The sequence below is a fragment of the Leopardus geoffroyi genome, chromosome B1, assembly GCF_018350155.1.
Source record: "Leopardus geoffroyi isolate Oge1 chromosome B1, O.geoffroyi_Oge1_pat1.0, whole genome shotgun sequence".
In the NCBI taxonomy this organism is placed as follows: domain Eukaryota; kingdom Metazoa; phylum Chordata; class Mammalia; order Carnivora; family Felidae; genus Leopardus; species Leopardus geoffroyi.
In genome coordinates, this window is record NC_059327.1 from 96,608,901 (window position 1) to 96,626,580 (window position 17,680).

Below are 17,680 nucleotides of genomic sequence, written 5' to 3' on the forward strand. Positions count from 1 at the left end.
GCACACGCCCCGAGCCAGCCAACAAGCGCCAGGCGCCGCAGCCGGGAGCCGCGAGCCTTCACCTGGCGTGGGCAGCGGTGGACGCACTACAAGCAGGGGTGGAGGACCTCTAGCGGAGTCAAGGAGGCGCGTGCCCCTAGAGCCGGTAACTGCACAAGGGGGCGGAGGCGGGGGCGTGAAAGGGGTGGTCCCAGAGGGCAGAGCGGGGGCGGGGCCTCCCGAAGGAGCGTGACGTGGCTACTCACCGGCTCCTGCCCTCGCAAGGCGGCTGCCCGCGGTGGTTGACGGACTAGCCGGTCCGGGTAACGCCCGGCCTAAGGGCCGGCCCCGCCCCAGCGGCCAGCCGAGGGGGAGGGAAGGCAAACTGGACGATTCTTCTGCACGCGGGCTACCGCAGCCCCGACTGTGGGCGCAGGGGCGGGGCGCGCACAGGGCCTCTGTGACTCGCGGCGCCCTGGCACCGCCCTCTGCAGAGTGCGGGCGAGGGGCGGGGCGGGCTACGCACGTGGCGCCGGAGGGTGGGGGGGCGGGGCGGTCGCTTGTGCCCCAGGCCCTGACAGAGAATTGAACCGAGGCGGGAGAGGATGGTAGGTAGTCTCCGCCACCTACCCTGGGGTGATTTTTTTGCGGACCGGGGTCCCGGACTCTGCGTTAGACCCTTCGCCCCGTGAAAGTTTCCCCCTGAGGATTTGGGGCGCTGCGATCCCTTATAATCCCGAGCCACGTCCAGAATGGAAATTGTGTAATTTGTAGGTAACTGTTTATGAAACCTTTGCCCAGGGAGTCGGTTTAGTGCACTTCCCCACCCTTATTTCCAACCCTCGAACTGAAATACATTTAAAATGCTCTTGAGGAAAACAAATGGTTAGTATTTCGCCGGCTTTTTGTTGTTGTTACAAGTTCCTTTGATTTGTAGAGATAACACTTGTTTACAAAGTAACCATGTTTCCTAATATTTTTTCCTGGAATGGACATATTTTAAAAGGTACAAATATGTATTGATTAAATCCAATAAGAGCTTTCTACTTGGCAGTCACATTCAGTGAATGATGATATTGGTTTCATAGGCATGTATTTATAAGTTAATTAATGTTTATGTTCCTGTGCAAGGTCGCTGAAAATGGGTTTGACCCAGTGAAAATTTTTTCACCAAAGAACACCCCTCCCTCAAAAAAAAAAAAAACAAAAAAACAAAAAACTGTACCTGGCCATTTGTATGCACTTTGGCAATGGGTCCCTCCTAGCTTCCTTGAGAGCTGACAAGCTAGGCAGAAAGCTTATACGGGACTCCTTTCCCAGAGGGTCTCCCTTCAGTCACATTAATTTCCAACTTATCTGACCCTGAGCAACCTTCAGGACCCATTACCAGTTGAATAAGGATTGTACTTATATTTCCAAGGAGGCCCCATCTTCACTAGCTCCATTATTGGTAAAGCCTTGTTTTGTTAACTATCAACTAGCTGCTCTTCCTGTTAGAATCAGCCTTTTGGAGTCCTGCCAGGTAATACTTGGCTTTGTTTACAAAAGGTCAGCAACAAGTTCACACTGGAAGTGACTGAGAGAACACATTCTATTTTACTATCTGTTTCAATACAGGTGGATTAAAGACTGATTCTGTTGAGGAAAAGGTTGTGTGGAATGGTGTCTGAAGTTAGATTCATATGGGCTACCTAACCATGGTTGGTAGTTTTGTTTGCTGCTGTTTTGTTTTTGTTTTGTTTTGTTTTGTTTTGTTTTGTTTTTAAGTGAATTATAAAGGTGCTTTATTGAAGAAACACAGGAGGACTTTTTTGGAACTAGATTGTGGTTGTAGGAAGAGAAGAACTGGAGGGTAAATGTGTACTCAAAAGGTCTCTAAAGATTCAGTAGTTGGTGTTTCAGATCTTCACTGTAATACAGTGCCACTAATGTCAGTGAAGGGAGTTGTCAATTTTTTGTCCCTCTTTTAAACACATATTAATAACTCCTATTTCCACATAGCTTCCTCTTGGAAACAACTTTACCTGTCTTCTATTTGCCTCTCCACCCTTTGCCTCCTTTTGTGCCAGGCAGAGCTGATCTGTCCAGATTCCACTAATGAATTCCCTCACAGTCCTTGGTATCTCGATGGGTTCAGGCAGTAGGAAGTATATGCAAGAGATTGGAGGCCAGAAGATAGTGGAGTCGTAGTCCATATTCCCCAGGCTGGTCAATTCCACATTCACCAAGGGTTAACTGCACTATTCAGTTATCTTTCCAGTTCTTTCCTTTGTCCCTTCAAGCCTATTAATAACTGGTAGTCCTTGGGGCACTGCATTATCTCTCATTGGTTTCCCTGACTCTTATGCTGTACCTCTGTAAGTCATCCTTTTAATAACTCTATTCAAATTATGCAGTTTAACCTTTCCATCTGATTTTTTTTAAGATTTTATTTTTAAGTAATCTCTGCACCCAACATGGGACTCAAACTTACAACCCCAAGATCAAGAGTTGCACACTCCACCAAACCAGCCAGTTACCTCCATCTGATTTTTTTTTTTTTTTTTTAATGTTTACTTTGTGAGAGAGATAGTGCATGCATGCAACCTAGGGGTTGGGGCTGGGGGCAGAGAGAGAGGAAGACAGAGAATCCCAAGCAGGCTCCACACTGTCAGCACAGAGCCCGATGGGGAGTTGGATTCTATTAACCATGAGATCATGACCAGAACCGAAATCAAGAGTCAGACACAACTGACTGAGCCACCCAGGTGCCCCATCATCTGATTTTTTTTTTAAGTTTATTTATTAATTTTGAGAGAGAAAGAGCACAGGAGGGGCAGAGAGGGAGAGAGAGAGAGAGAGAGAGAGAGAGAGAGAGAGAGAGAGAGAAAGAATCCCAAACAGGCTCCTTACTGTCACTGCAGAGCCTAATGTGGAGCTCTGTCCCATGAACCATGAGATCATGACCTGAGTCAAAATCAAAAGACGAATGTTTAACCTACTGACCTACCCAGGCGACTCCCATCTGATTTTGATGGGACCTTGACTGACCCAATTTGTCTTTGCTGAAATTCCATTATGTTAAGTCATTTGGCCTCTGCTGCTAATTGCCAGATTCATCCGCTGCTTCTTAGTTGAAAATCAAGGAAGAAAGATTGGCTCAATTAATTTTTTGTAGCCAAATTATTATCCATTCTGTGGATTATTTTCTCGTGAGTAGAGTCCCCATTTAGCCTGGAGGAACAAAGCTGTTTGGTTCAAAACACTGCCATCAAGGCAATTAAGGTGGGAGAGCCAGTTAGTAAGAACGTGAAAGACGTACATATTTTAACCAAGTTGAAGTATCTTTTCCCTATTTTAGTGAATGGCACCACCTTCCAGTCTATATAATCTAGGAGTTATCCTTTAACCTCTCCTTTCCCTCACTCTCCATAATTCACTAGTTTACAAATATTTCTCAAGCTTCTGCCAGGCAGTGTTCTAGGCACTCACCAAGACCAGTACCTCCTAAATGTCAAGTTCTGCTTTCTCCACTGTCACCATGCTACTCCAAGATGCCACCATGCTTATATGATACGTCATACCCTCTTAATTGGCCTCTCTGCCTTCACTTAGACCTAACTGATAAAATTGTTGTAAAGGTTGCATGAGCTACCTTGTAAAGTGCTTACCAAAAAACCTTGGCTCAATGATACTATTTTTTTTTTAACGTTTATTTATTTTTGAGACAGAGAGAGACAGAGCATGAACGGGGGAGGGGCAGAGAGAGAGGGAGACACAGAATCGGAAGCAGGCTCCAGGCTCTGAGCCGTCAGCCCAGAGCCCCATGCCGGCTCGAACTCATGGACCGCGAGATCGTGACCTGAGCTGAAGTTGGACGCTTAACCGACTGGGCCACCCCGGCGCCCCAATACTACCTATTTTTATTGCTTTTAAAGCCAGACTTAATCAGGATAAATGACCCTAATTTTACCCAACTACTGAGATTAGAAGCCCTATTTATTTATGTATGTATGTATTTATTTATTTATTTATTTTTCTGGTGGAAAACTGGAATCAAGAGCAGGTTATAGGGTTATCTTTTCAAAGAAGGGAGACTGGTTCTCTGGGCCCTCATAAGTTATGAAACACCTAAAGTAATTATCCTTATACAAACTTGATGATCCCATTGTTCAAATGAGCCTTTAAAAGATGATTCTTGTTTTTCCTGTTTAGACTATGCTTATGTATTGTCAGATGACTGAACCCACTCTTTCTCCCCCTCCCCCTGGTGCCTTAGGAAATTAAAATCCCATGAGAACATCAAGATCTTTATTATTATTACCAGTGCAATTTAGGTTCAAGCTGGTAAAAACACAATGTACAAATAGCTGTAGTGTATGCTAGAGAAGTTTCAAAGAATGCATTAGATATAAATTATTTCAAAGTCAGGAAGTCCAAGGAGAAGATAAAACTTGTGAGAAGTGAGATGATTCATTTTCAGAAATACTTATTTAGTGCTGTGCTGTCTAGTTAACAATAGGTTTACAACCTATTGGAAATATGTATAAACTTACCCCCCCCCCCCCCACAATGGAGTCCCAAACCCTTAGACACTTCACTTCCTGGTTCTTCTTCCCCTCTCCATTTCACAGCCTGATTTTTCTCGGGCTTTGCAATGAGTAAGCGCTAAAGAACTGAAGTCTCTGCATCACCTCAAGGAATGTACATTTGTTCCAATCAGACTATTTTTTGCCTTATATGGGCATAGGCGACTTCCCCATAAAGCTGTAACCTCTTAGTACTCAGCCAATGAGGAATCGAGGAGGGGTATTTCACACTAGGAGATAAATTGCCTGCTGTAACTGCCCCAAGTATGCCTGTCCATCAGACATATGCTCTTGCAAGAACATTGATTGAAGCTTCATTTCACTGTGCTCCCAGTGTCTGTGCCTGGTCTTTGATTGGGTCAGTGGGATTGTTTCTCACAAAACTGAACCCAGAGATTTTTTTTAACTTCTTATAAAATAGCCACTTTTGAAAAGACTGATTTTTTAGCAAGATGTACTGAGCCATCCTTACTTTCAACTCATAGAGCTTTGGGCCCTGTTTATCGGAATAATAGCTTTCCTTATGAGCTGAATGCTCAGATAAATATTGTATACTTCCAATTATCTTTAACCTTCAAGGCAGGATCAATGCTAATGTATGTTTGGAAGGCTTTGCACCCTTTTTTCAGTAAATAAATATCAATCCTAGGCACAGCATAAAAGCACCTTTAGAAATTTTTACTCTATTATACAAACAGGTAAAAACACTGTGCTTGCTATGCAAAAATAGGTTCAAAACAAATCTAGGGTACTTTTCAACCAGATTGTTGTTCCAAACTGGATGCTCTCTTTACTTTTTAGGTATGTTTTAATAGACTAGTTTAATACAAGTAGGAACTCTAAATAAAGTTTAAGTGTCTAGGGGCTCCTGGGTGGCTCAGTCGGTTGAGCATCTGACTTCAGCTCAGGTCATGATCTCAGGGTTCATGAGTTTGAGCCCTGCATCGGGCTCTGTGATGACAGCTCAGAGCCTGGAGCCTACTTTGGGTTCTGTCTCCCTCTCTCTGCCCCTCCCCCACTCTCAAAAATAAAACAATAAAAACAATAAAAACATTAAAAAAAAAAAAAAAAAGAACTCTCAGCCAGGGGCCCTTGGGTGGCTCAGTCTGTTAAGCGCCTGACTTCGGCTCAGATCATGATCTCATGGGTTTGTCAGCCCCACATCCCGCTTCACATCATCTCTCTACCTCTCTCTGCTCCTCATCTACCACACATATTCTCTCTCTCCCTCTCAAAAATAAACAAACATTTAAAAAAAAAAGAACTCTCAGCCAATAATAGCTAAGATTGATACTCAAAACTGTCTTTCCTATCATACTATTTAGTCTTCTTTCTTTTATAATAACTTGCAATAAGACAAATAATAGGAAGTAATATTTAATCTTTTTTAAAAAGACTAAAACTATAAGCTCAAGATAATATAACTTTTTCTCTTCCAATTTTCAAATAACAGGACTTTCAAACAATAGGGTTAGTAATCTGTCTGAATTCTTTCTACTATCCAATTATATTTAATATTTGTATAGCGTCCTAAATACTAGTGCAACAAAGATGAGACCTTGTTTTTTTTTTTAACGTTTATTTTTGAGAGACAGAGACAGTGTGCTCAGGGGAGGGGCAGAGAAAGAGGGAGACACAGAATCTGAAGCAGGTTCCAAGCTCTGAGCTGTCAGCACAGAACCTGACGCAGGGCTTGAACCTGTGAACCGTGAGATCATGACCTGAGCCAAAGTCAGACACTTAACCGACTAAGCTACCCAGGTGCCCCCAAAAGGCAAGATCTTTAAATTCAAGTTTGGATGAACTTCAGTGGTTGCCATCAGAAAATATAAGCTTTGTAGAGAAATTAGGAAAATTTCTTATCAGTTTTTTAATACTTATGGTTTATTTTAATCAATTCAATAAATATTCACTGAAAGCTTACTGTAGTTCAGTAACTAGGCTAGACCCTGGGGATATACTAGTGAACTGGTCAGTTCCAGAACTTACACAGAGATGTTGAATGCATTGTGCAGTGGCTTTCATACCTCATGAATTGATATGTACAATTAAATCAGAAGTTTCACAAACCACTACTTATCTTTACTAAGTGAACACACTCTTATGTGATCTATTCTCTTCCATTTCACTTTTTTTAAAAAGCACAAAATTAATTTCATGGTATAGGTACAGATCATAATGTACAGTTTGAAAAATGACAGTGGCACAGTGATTAAACTGAAACTAGATTATCTGTGTTCAAATGATAGCTCTGCCACTTCCTAACAGTAAAACAGCAAATTACTTAACCTCTGTGATTTTGTTTCTCCATCTGTAAAACATGAAAAATTATTGTATCTACTGGACTTCAAGCTGTACTACAAAGCTGTAATCATCAAGAAAGTATGATACTGGCACAATTACAAACACTCAGATCAATGGAACAGAATAGAGAACCCAGAAATGGACCCACAAACATATGGCCAACTAACCTTTGACAAAGCAGAAAAGAATATCCAATGGAATAAAGACAGTCTCTTCAGCAAGTGGTGCTGGGAAAGCTGAACAGTGACATGCACAAAAATGAACTTGTACCACTCTCTTACACCATACACAAAAATAAACTCAAAATGGATGAAAGACCGAAATGTAAGATAGGAAGCCATCAAAATCCTTGAGGTGGGGCGCCTGGGTGGCTCAGTCGGTTAAGCGTCTGACTTTGGCTCAGGTCATGATCTCGCGGTCCGTTAGTTCGAGCCCCGCGTCAGGCTCTGTGCTGGCAGCTCTGAGCCTAGGGCCTGTTCCAGATTCTGTGTCTCCCTCTCTCTCTGACCCTCCCCCATTCATGCTCTGTCTCTCCCTCTCTCAAAAATAAATAAACGTTAAAAAATAAATAAATAAACAAAAAAAATCCTTGTGGAGAAAGCAGGCAAAAACCTCTTTGACCTCAGCCACAGCAACTTCTTACTCAACAGTGTTCGGAGGCAAGGGAAACAAAAGCAAAAATGAACTACTGGGACCTCATCAAAATAAAAAGCTTCTGCACAGTGAAGGAAACAATCAGCAAAATGAAAAGGTAACCGATGGAATGGGAGAAGATATTTGCGAACAACATATCAGATAAAGGGTTAGTATCCAAAATCTATAAAGAACTCCTCAATCTTAACACCCAAAAACCAAATAATCCAGTGAGGAAATGGAAAAAAGACATGAATCAACAATTCTCCAAAGAAGACATCCAGATGGCTAACAGACACATGAAAAAATGCTCATCATCACTCATCATCAGGGAAATACAAGTCAAAACCACAATGAGATACCACCTCACACCTGTCAGAATGGCTAACATTAACAACTCAGGCAACAACAGATGTTAGGGAAGATGTGGAGAAAGAGGATCTCTTTTGCATTGTTGGTGGGAATGCAACCTGGTGCAGCCACTCTGGAGAACAGTATGGAAGTTCCTCAAAAAATTAAAAATAGAACTACCCTATGACTCAGGACTTGCATTACTAGGTGTTTATCTAAGGGATACAGGTATTCTGTTTCAAAGGGGCACATGCACCCCAATATTTATAGCAGCACTATCAACAATAGCCAAAGTATGGAAAGAGCCCAAATGTGTATCGATGGATGAATGGATAAAGAAGATGTGGTATATATATAAAATGGAGTATTACTTGGCAATCAAAAAGAATTAAATCTTGCCATTTGTAGCAACGTGTATGGAACTAGAGGGTATTATACTGAGTGAAATTAGCTGGAGAAAGATAAATATCATAAGACTCAGCTCATACGATGACTTTAAGATACAAAACAGATGAACATAAGGGAAGGGAAGCAAAAATAGTATAGAAACAGGAAGGGGGACAAAACATAAGAGACTCTTAAATATGGAGTACAAACAGAGGGTTACTGGAGGAGTTGTGGGAGGGGAGATGGGCCAAATGGGTAAGGGACATTAAGGAATCTACTCCTGAAATCATTGTTGCACTACATGCCAACTCAGTTGGATGTAAATTTAAAAAATAAAAATAAAAATAAATCATTTAAAAAAATAAATGAAATGGTAAAGAAAGCATAAAAATAAAAAATATGGCCAAGGTAGATATTATATAACTTTAATAGGCACAATTCAAAAGAAGATATGTAAAAAAAAAAAAAAAAAAAAAGGTATGTATCACATCACATATGCATAAAACTACATAGAAACCAAATGCATAAAGGGGGATAAGAGATATGTAAAATGTTAATAAATTATAATTATAGTCAGATATTTCAATAAACTTTCAGAATTAAAAAAAATAATTGTATTTACTTTACATGGTTATTGTGAGAATTTAAAAATGTTGATTTATTTAAAACTCATTGAGTGGTGCCTGGCAAATAGTAAGGGCTAATAACTACAAGTCATTGTTGTTATTAGTATTACTATTATTTTTATTTTATTGGAGACTAACAAAAAGTAAACTCAGTAACTACAGATTGTTAGCAACAGTTAGTGAAGAAAACAAATATGGGAGGTAAAATTTAAAGTGAGAATTAAAGTATGAGAAGGAACACGCCATGGGACAAGTATTCTTTTAAGATGAATGGAGTTTCCTGTTAAGGATTGAAAGATGAAGCTGGAGTTGTGTGGTTACCAAGGCCTCAGAAAGAGACTGGTATCTAGCATATAATAAAGCATGGCTAGAGAGAAGGCTAAAGCTATAGCCTAAGGCAGACCTGCAGGGGACTCTAGATTATGGCAGAGTTTGAATTTTATTCTTTGAGCAATAGGAAGCCACTATAAAATATGAGGATTTAGCATACTTACTTGAGCCCATCCACCATTCTCCTATTTATTATTTATTTATTTATTTTTAAGTTTATTTATTTTGAGAGAGAGACAGAGAGAAAGCACAAATAGGGGAGGGGCAGAGAAAGAAGGAGAGAGAGAATCCCAAGCAGGTTCCACACTGTCAGCATAGAGCCCGATACAGGGCTCGATCCCACAAACTGCAAGATCATGACCTGAGCTGAAATCAAGAGTTGGATGCTTATGTGACTAAACCACCAGGCACCCCGAATGTTCTATGCAATTTTAGACAGAATCTCTTACATCCTTACTCTGAAAAGTGAGAATATATGACCCAACCCTTTGCTCTATCTTCCAATTTTTTTTCTTTATATTAACATCTTAACCTTCTTTATTTTTAAATATAGCATACACAGAAAAGTGCTCCCACATAACTTAAAAACCCACACATGTACCAATTAATGGGTAAAGTGAACAACCATGTAATGGCTACCCCAGTTAAGAATTAGAACCCCATGTGTTTCTATTTACAACACTTTCCTCCCCTTAAGGAAGAAATCACTTTCTTACTTTTCTTTATGGGTTTTCACCTAATAATTTATCCCACAGATTTGCCTAGTTTTTTAAACTATATGTAAATGAAATCTTCCTATAAGTACTGTATCATTTTGGGAGTAGAATTTCTGAATTATAGAGTATGCATATCTTAATCTATTACAGATATTGCCAAACCATTTTCCAAACTTTGGTATCAATTTACATTCCCCGTGGCAGTGTTTGAGAGTATGCCATATCATGGACAACATTTCTTCCTTTTTTAAAAAAAAATTTTTAATATTTATTTTTGAGAGAGAGAAAGAGACAGAGTGCAAGTGGGGGAGGGGCAGAAAAACAGGGAGACACAGAATCCAGAGCAGGCTCCAGGCTGCTGTCAGATGACAGAGCCCACTTGGGGCTCAAACCTGCGAACTGTGAGATCATGACCTCAGCCAAAGTCGGACACTTAACCGACTGAGCCATCCAGGTGCAACATTTCTTCCTTTCATATACATTGTCAAGAGCGATCATTTATATTCTATTGTGCAACCATAATGTGCTTCTTTATGCTTTGTTCATAGACTGGTTCTAAATTTTAAGAATCTATAAACAGCTTTATTTTATGAGTGTGTAGATATTCCTCACTGCAGAACAGTGTTATGTGCTAGGATTGCATTTCCTTCTCTATGGTTTCAGTGTCATGATAACCTAGAAACAAGATCAACTGTATTCATATTTTATACTTCATCAGTATGAAATAATCAACAAATTCCCACTACATTTGAGTGAAATCCATATATACATGGCTACTGATTTTTCTGGTACGGTTCCTGTTTTTTCCAGGAGTTCCTAATTGTTCCTGTTTTCCCTGCTCATTCTCATGGTTTACCTCCTACCTTTCTAGCCACTTCTCAGTCTATCTCTTTAATTCTTCATTGTCTAAACATTAATTGTTGGTGGCAGTACCCAAGACTATGTCTTAAGTTAGCAGATTTTCAAATTGTGCTCCTAAATCCTTTTTAGGGAATATTTAGGGACACTTTTTTTTTTTAATGTTTATTTCTTTTGTGAGAGAGAGCATGAGGAGGGGGAAGGGACAGAGAAAGAGGGAGAGAATCCTAAGCAGGCTCTGTGTTGTCAGTGCAGAGCCCGACACGGGGCTCTCATGATCATGAGATCATGACCTGAGCCGAAATCAAGAGTCATGTGCTTAACCCACAGAGCCACCCAGGTGTCCCTTGGGACACTCTTTTAGGGAATCTTTAAGGTTGAGGTCAAAACTGTTTTCATAATAATATTAAGATATTATTTTGCCTTTTCCCCTTGTTGATAACTGTACTGATGGTGCAAAAGCAATGGTGGATAAATCTGCTTGTGACTCACCACGAATCAAGGCAGTGGAACCAAACTGTACTAGCCCTCATTGTATTCTTCAGCCACACATTCATAGTCAAAACAACAAAAATTCTTGAGGCACCTGGGTGGCCCAGTCAATTGAGCATCTGACTCTTGATTTGGGCTCAGTCATGATCTCAGGGTTGTGGGATGGAGCCCCCACATTGGGCTGAGCGTGGGGCCTGCTTAGGATTCTCTTGATCTTTCCTTCTGCCCCTCTCCCCTTTGCTCCCTCCCTCTCAAAAAAACCAAAACCAAAAAACAAAAATTTCAAGCTTCACCTAAGAATGTCCTTGATGTCAAAATTATTAATGTGATTAAAACTTAACCCTATAACTGCTTCTTTTAAAAGTTTATTTATTTTGAGAGAGCACAGGGGAGAAAAGAAGGAGAGAGAGAATCCCAAGCAGGCTCCATGCCATCAGCATAGAGCCTGATTATGCACCGTGAGATTATGACCTGAAAGCAAGAGTTGGATGCCTAACTGACTGAGTCACCCAGGCGCCCCTTAAGGGAGTCTTTTAATATTCTGTGTGATGAAATAGGAAGAGAACATAACTCACTTCTGCGGTATATCAAAGTATGATGGTTGTCTTGAAGAAAAGGACTAGATTGAGTTGTACATGGACTAGCTCCTTTCTTCATGGAACCCATTTGTACTTGAAAGAACACCTGACAACAGACTAGGTTTACTCATGCTTAGATAATTTGGCAGACATTTTCCCAAAAATGAATGAAGTGAATCCGTCATGTCAATGGAAACAACTGATGATACCAGTGATAATATTCAAGCTATCAAGAGAAAATTAGAATTTGGAAATCTTGTAACTACAGCATGAGCTCAACAGCTTCCTAATGCTTGAAGACTCTTTTCTGATGAGATCAGTAGTGATTTTAATAATATAACTTTTTGATACTGTGTAATGAAGTGTGTCAACATTTGGAAGGGCTGCATAACGAAGCTAATATTTTTTCAAATGACTAAAAACATTATCAAATCATACATTGGTAAGACAAAGGGTAAGAAAGGCTATTGGCTTTCTTTTTCTGACTTAAAATGTTTTTACTATTATTACATACTTCAATATGAACAATCATATTTATTACAATTTAACCATTTGATTCCAAGGCAATCATAAGCACTAGTGACAATATGTTCCTTAGAAAATGATTCAGCATTATATGGATTTTCTGGATCAGGACGTGGTAAACTATGGCCCATGGGCCAAATCCTGACCACCACCTATTTTTACACAGGTGCAAGCTAAGAATGGTTTTTACGTTTTTTTAATGGTTGAAAAAAAGAGTTTTGGGGACACACAAATACTGTATGAAGTTTGAATTTCAGGTCCATAAATAAATTTTATTGGAATACAGCATGCTTATTCGTTTACATATTGTCTGTGGCTGCTTTCGCACCATGAAGGCAGAGTTGAGTAGTTGTGAGAGGAACCATATGTGGTGCTGTCATCACTCTGTCCTATTGCTAAAAGGCAAATATCAAGAGAGAAATCCAATAGAATTCCATAAATACTCCAAATGATGATGAATATGTTTAATTAAATGCATTTGCTTATAAATGGGTATCAGTTTTTGGCAATACTTATCTGTATGAAAAGACATTTTCAAAGTTGAAATACAGTATATAAAATCTAATTACAGGTCAACATTAACAAATGAAAATTTGGAACAGATTTTGAGGAGAGGTCTAGACACCAGCCACCAATTCTTTAGTTCTCTATTATCCTACACCAACTGAGTTTCCAAAAATTCAATTCAGTTCTGACCTACCTAGAGTTAGTGTCCAACCTCACAAATTAAAGGACTCATTCCCACAAGTCTGCCCTCACTTCAGATATCAGCCACAAATAGGGTACCCAGGCCACCCAACACTTTTGCCCATCCAACTACAAATCAGTTCCCACAAACCCCTCCTTAGGTTGGATAATTTGCTAGACTGGTTCACAGAACTCAGGGAAACACTTTATTTACACTTACTAGTTTGTTATAAAGGATGTAATTCAGGAACAGCCAGATGAAAAAGATAAGGTTATAGGGGAGGAGGTATTCAGAGCTTCCATGCCTTCTCTGGGCATGTCACCCTCAATGTATTCGTGGAAGCTCCCTGAATCTCACCATTTAGGGGTTTTTCTGGAGGTTTCATCACTTAGACTTGGTTGATTAAACCATTGGTCATTGTGATTAACTGAACTTTCAGCCCCTCTCCCCTATTTTACTGACTATACAATAAAAGCTAAAAAAAGCAGTGTATATGTTGCCAAGGTAATTTGCAAGACCACCATGTTTATTAGTGAAAACAGAATCCTTGATGTCCCTGCAGACTCCAACTTGCTCACCAATTTCAGAGGGAGAATGGAAGACATGGGGTGACAGAGGTTCTTGGGGTGTTTGAGCCTGGAGATGAGAAAAGGACTCAAACAGGGAGCAAAGGGACAGACTTAACAGGAACAGCAGCTGCATAAGAACCCTCTTCTTGAAGGATTTCTCAGGGCAACAAGCAAGAATTTGACCAGGCCAGGGCATCTGGGTGGCTCAGTCGGTTAAGCGTCTGACTTTGGCTTGGGTCATGATCTCATGGTTTGTGGGTTCGAGCCCCATGCTGGGCTCTGTGCTGACAGCTCAGAGCCTGGAGCCTGCTTCGGATTCTGTGTCTCCCCCTCTCTCTCTGTGCCTCCCCACTTGTGCTGTGTGTCTTTCTCTCAAAGATAAACATTAAAAAAATAATAAAATTTTTAAAAAGGGGGGGGGGGCGGGGTACGACCAGGCCACCAGTCTGGTCCTAGGTCATCTGTGAAAGGAAAAATGTGCACCCAGTCTGGGGCCACACTGCTACCTGGAGCCTTGCTTGCCCCTGCTGGCTTTGCAGCTGAATCAACTTCTTTTTTCAGTAACATGAGCTTTCTATCCAGAAAACTGGAAGACATCTTTATAGGCATAACCTTAAACCAACAACACTTGTGCAGCCAACGCTTCTTCAGGCTTCAGAGGAAATGTCTCAGTCGCTGTCTTCTAAGCCTGTCCCTGAGAGGGGTTTCTTTCCTACTGATCCTCCTTTGGCTAGAATAGTGACAAAACGGAGTTGCATGGGATATAAGTTACAGGGGGCAAGAGCTTCAGTGCCTTGCTTTGCAGGAGGAGTTGGAGCCAGAGCAGCTTCCAGCTGCAGCCATGGAAGTGGGATCTGCTGGGCATGAGAACCTGTGCCTGAGGGAGCAGAACCTTATCCTCATCCATGGGGGGTGACCTGCACCACGTGGAAGGCAGTGGCAGCATTCTTCTGGGGGGCCTGAATTGCCTCAGGGTGGCCTAGGCCAGGGGGCCAGCACAGCAGTGGCTGTGATTCCTTGGCATAGATTTGCATCTCCACCCATCGCTAGTCATCCCACTCCTAGAAATTTATCATAAGCCATTAATCTCAAAGAAAAAACAAAAATGAGAGCATTTGGGGCACCTGGGTGACTCAGTTGGTTAAGCATCCGACTGCAGCTCAGGGCATGATCTCACGGTTTGTGAGTTCGAGCCCCGCGTCGGGCTCTGTGTCTGACAGCTCAGAACCTGGAGCCTGCTTCTGTGTCTCCCCCTCTCTCTACCCCTCCCCTGCTCAAGCTCTGTGTCTCTCTGTCTCTGTAGAATAAATAAATGTTAAAAGTTTTTTTTAATGACAGCATTTGTTTTTTTATGTTTGTTTGAAATAATACATCCTATGGTAAAGTTTTTTTAACAATAAAGGTCATTGATAAGTTTGAGTTGTTGTCCCTTCTATTCTTACTTCCCTGATACTCTATATCCTTCCAATTTTTTTCTCTGCATATATATATATATATATATCTCCATTTTTCCATACTGTATATGATTTCAATTAATAACTCTTTGACATCTTTATGTAAGTGTAAAGGTAAAACTACTGATAAAAAGCTGAAGATTTCTAGACCCTACTAAGTGGTTTTGAATAATCTAAGTTCTGCCCAGGTTTTTCTTTGTGTGAGGTGAATTCATATGTACTTACCTCCAAATGGAAGTACCAAAACATTCTAAGTAAGAATAATTTGTTCTTTTGGTGCCATTGCTCTTCTTCATTATTGATAATAGAATATAACCTCTCTGATTAGGGGAGTATGCAGATAATGTTATTGTTCTTGTGCAGCAGTCAGATCATTTAGTAATTGGCAAATGGCAGGGTGCCTGGCTGGCTCAGTGGGTAGAGCATGTCACTTTTGATCTCACGGTCCTGAATTCAAGCCCCATGTTGGGCGTGGAGCCTACTTAAAGATACATTTGCAAATGGCTACTGTTGATAAGTCATTCAAAACCATATAAATTTCTATCAATAACTATCTTTTTTAGTGATTCACAAAACTTTTTAATTACTAAATCATATTTTATAGTGGAATTAACATCAATCTGTTTTTTTGTGTTGCAGCACTTGTAGTTTCATGGGAATGAATAATATTCATAGTAAATAAATGGGTTTCTAAAAGAAAAGCAAAGCTGGAGGAATCATAGTTCCAAACTTCAAGTTATATTATAATCCTGTAGTAATCAAAACAGTGTGGTGCTGGCACAAAAATCTGGCATATGGTACTTGCACAGGCCATTAAAACAGAATAAAAAGCCCAGAAATGAACCCACACCTATATGATCAATTAATCTTCCACAAAGCAGAAAAGAATATCCAATGGGAAAAAGACTGTCTCCTCAACAAATGGTGTTTGGAAAACGGGACAGCAACATACTATACAGAAGAATGAAACTGGACCACTTTAACACCATATACAAAAATAAATTCAAAAGGGATTAAAGACCAAAATATGAGACTTGAAACCATAAAAATCATAGAGGAGAACACAAGCAGTAACCTCTTTGACATCAGTTGTAGTAATTTCTTTCTAGATATATCTCTGGAGGCATGGGAAACAAAAGCAAAAATAAACTATTGGGACATCATCAAAATAAAAAGCTTCTGCTCGGCCAAGGAGAAAAGAGACAACAAAACTCAAAGGCAAGATATTTGCAAATGACGTTTCTGATTAAGTGTTAGTATCCAAAATATATAAAGAACTTATAAAACTGAGCACCCAAAAAATGAATAATCCAATTAAAAATGGGCAGAAGACATGAATAGTCATTTTTCCAAAGAAGATGTACAGATGGCCAACAGACACGTGAAAAGATGCTCAACATCACTCATCATCAGGGAAATACAATTCAAAACCACAATGAGATATCACCTCACACATGTCAGAATGGTTAAAATCAACAGTACAAGAAACAATAGTGCTGATGAGAATGTAGTGAAGGGGAACCCTCTTGCACTGCTGGTGGTAATGCAAACTGGTGCAGCCACTCTGTAAAGCAGTATGGAGGTTCTTCCAAAGTTGAAAATACCCTACTATCCAGCAATCACACTAGTAGGTATTTATGCAAAGAATACAAAAATACTGATTCAAAGGGATACATGTACTCTGATGTTTACAGCAGCATTATCTACAGTAGCCAAATTATGGAAGCAGCCCAAGGGTCCATTGATTGATGAATGGATAAAGATTTCCTGTTTCTTGGCTATATATATATATACACACACACATATATATATATACACATATATATATATATATACACATATATATATATATACACACACACATATATATATATACACATATACACATATATATGTAATATAGATATCTATACATCTATTATATCTATAAACATATATATAGATATAATCTCCTTACCTTTTCACCTGACATTATATATAACCTTAGGAAATCTTGAAGGAAACTCTTCTTAGTCATTATAATTGATTGATAGGTTAAAAATCCATTTTTTAATTTCCTTTTATTTATGTATGTATTTATTTGTTTATAAAGTTTATTTATTTATTTTTGAGAGAGAGGGAAAGTCCAAGTGGGGGAGGGCAGAGAGAGAGAGGGAGAGAGAGAGAATCCCAAGCAGGCTTCACACTGTCAGCACAGAGCTCAATGTGGGGCTGGAATCAGCAAACCACAAGCTCATGACCTAAGCCAAACTCAAACGCTTAATCAACTGAGCCATCCAGGTGCCCAAAAATTTCCTTTTATTTTGAACAACTTAGAAATAAAGTTTCAAGATTTTTAGTTTCTCATTTGTCAGTTAAAATCTAAGTAAGAAAATATAGGAAGATCAGAGATAAGTCCTGACTCAATCAAGGTACAAAATGTGGGGTGAAATCATAACATTTTAGAGTATCTTTTTAAGTATGTATGACTAGATAATGTTACTTTGAGTATTTTGTCCAAGGACAGTAGTATTTAATTTAAAAACCTCAGTAAAAGTATGGGTGTTTACTATGAAATATCAGATATTACTGTAATTTAACTGGACACTTGGAAAAATATATACTTCATAGAAGACTGTATTA

The 17,680-nt window shown here is 39.8% G+C and overlaps 2 protein-coding genes across 8 annotated transcripts in view; one reads left to right on the forward strand and one right to left on the reverse strand.

Moving 5' to 3' along the window:
- The window catches only part of LARP1B (La ribonucleoprotein 1B), a 133,972-nt gene extending 133,555 nt beyond the window's left edge, over positions 1-417 (reverse strand). For both annotated transcript variants that reach the window (XM_045467890.1, XM_045467881.1), the window contains exon 1: positions 246-417. The gene's annotated coding sequence lies outside the window, so the exon portion shown is untranslated. The remainder of the gene's footprint in view (positions 1-245) is intronic.
- The window catches only part of MFSD8 (major facilitator superfamily domain containing 8), a 163,696-nt gene continuing 146,059 nt past the window's right edge, over positions 44-17,680 (forward strand). For all 6 annotated transcript variants that reach the window (XR_006709903.1, XM_045468015.1, XM_045467976.1 and 3 more), the window contains exon 1: positions 44-145. The gene's annotated coding sequence lies outside the window, so the exon portion shown is untranslated. The remainder of the gene's footprint in view (positions 146-17,680) is intronic.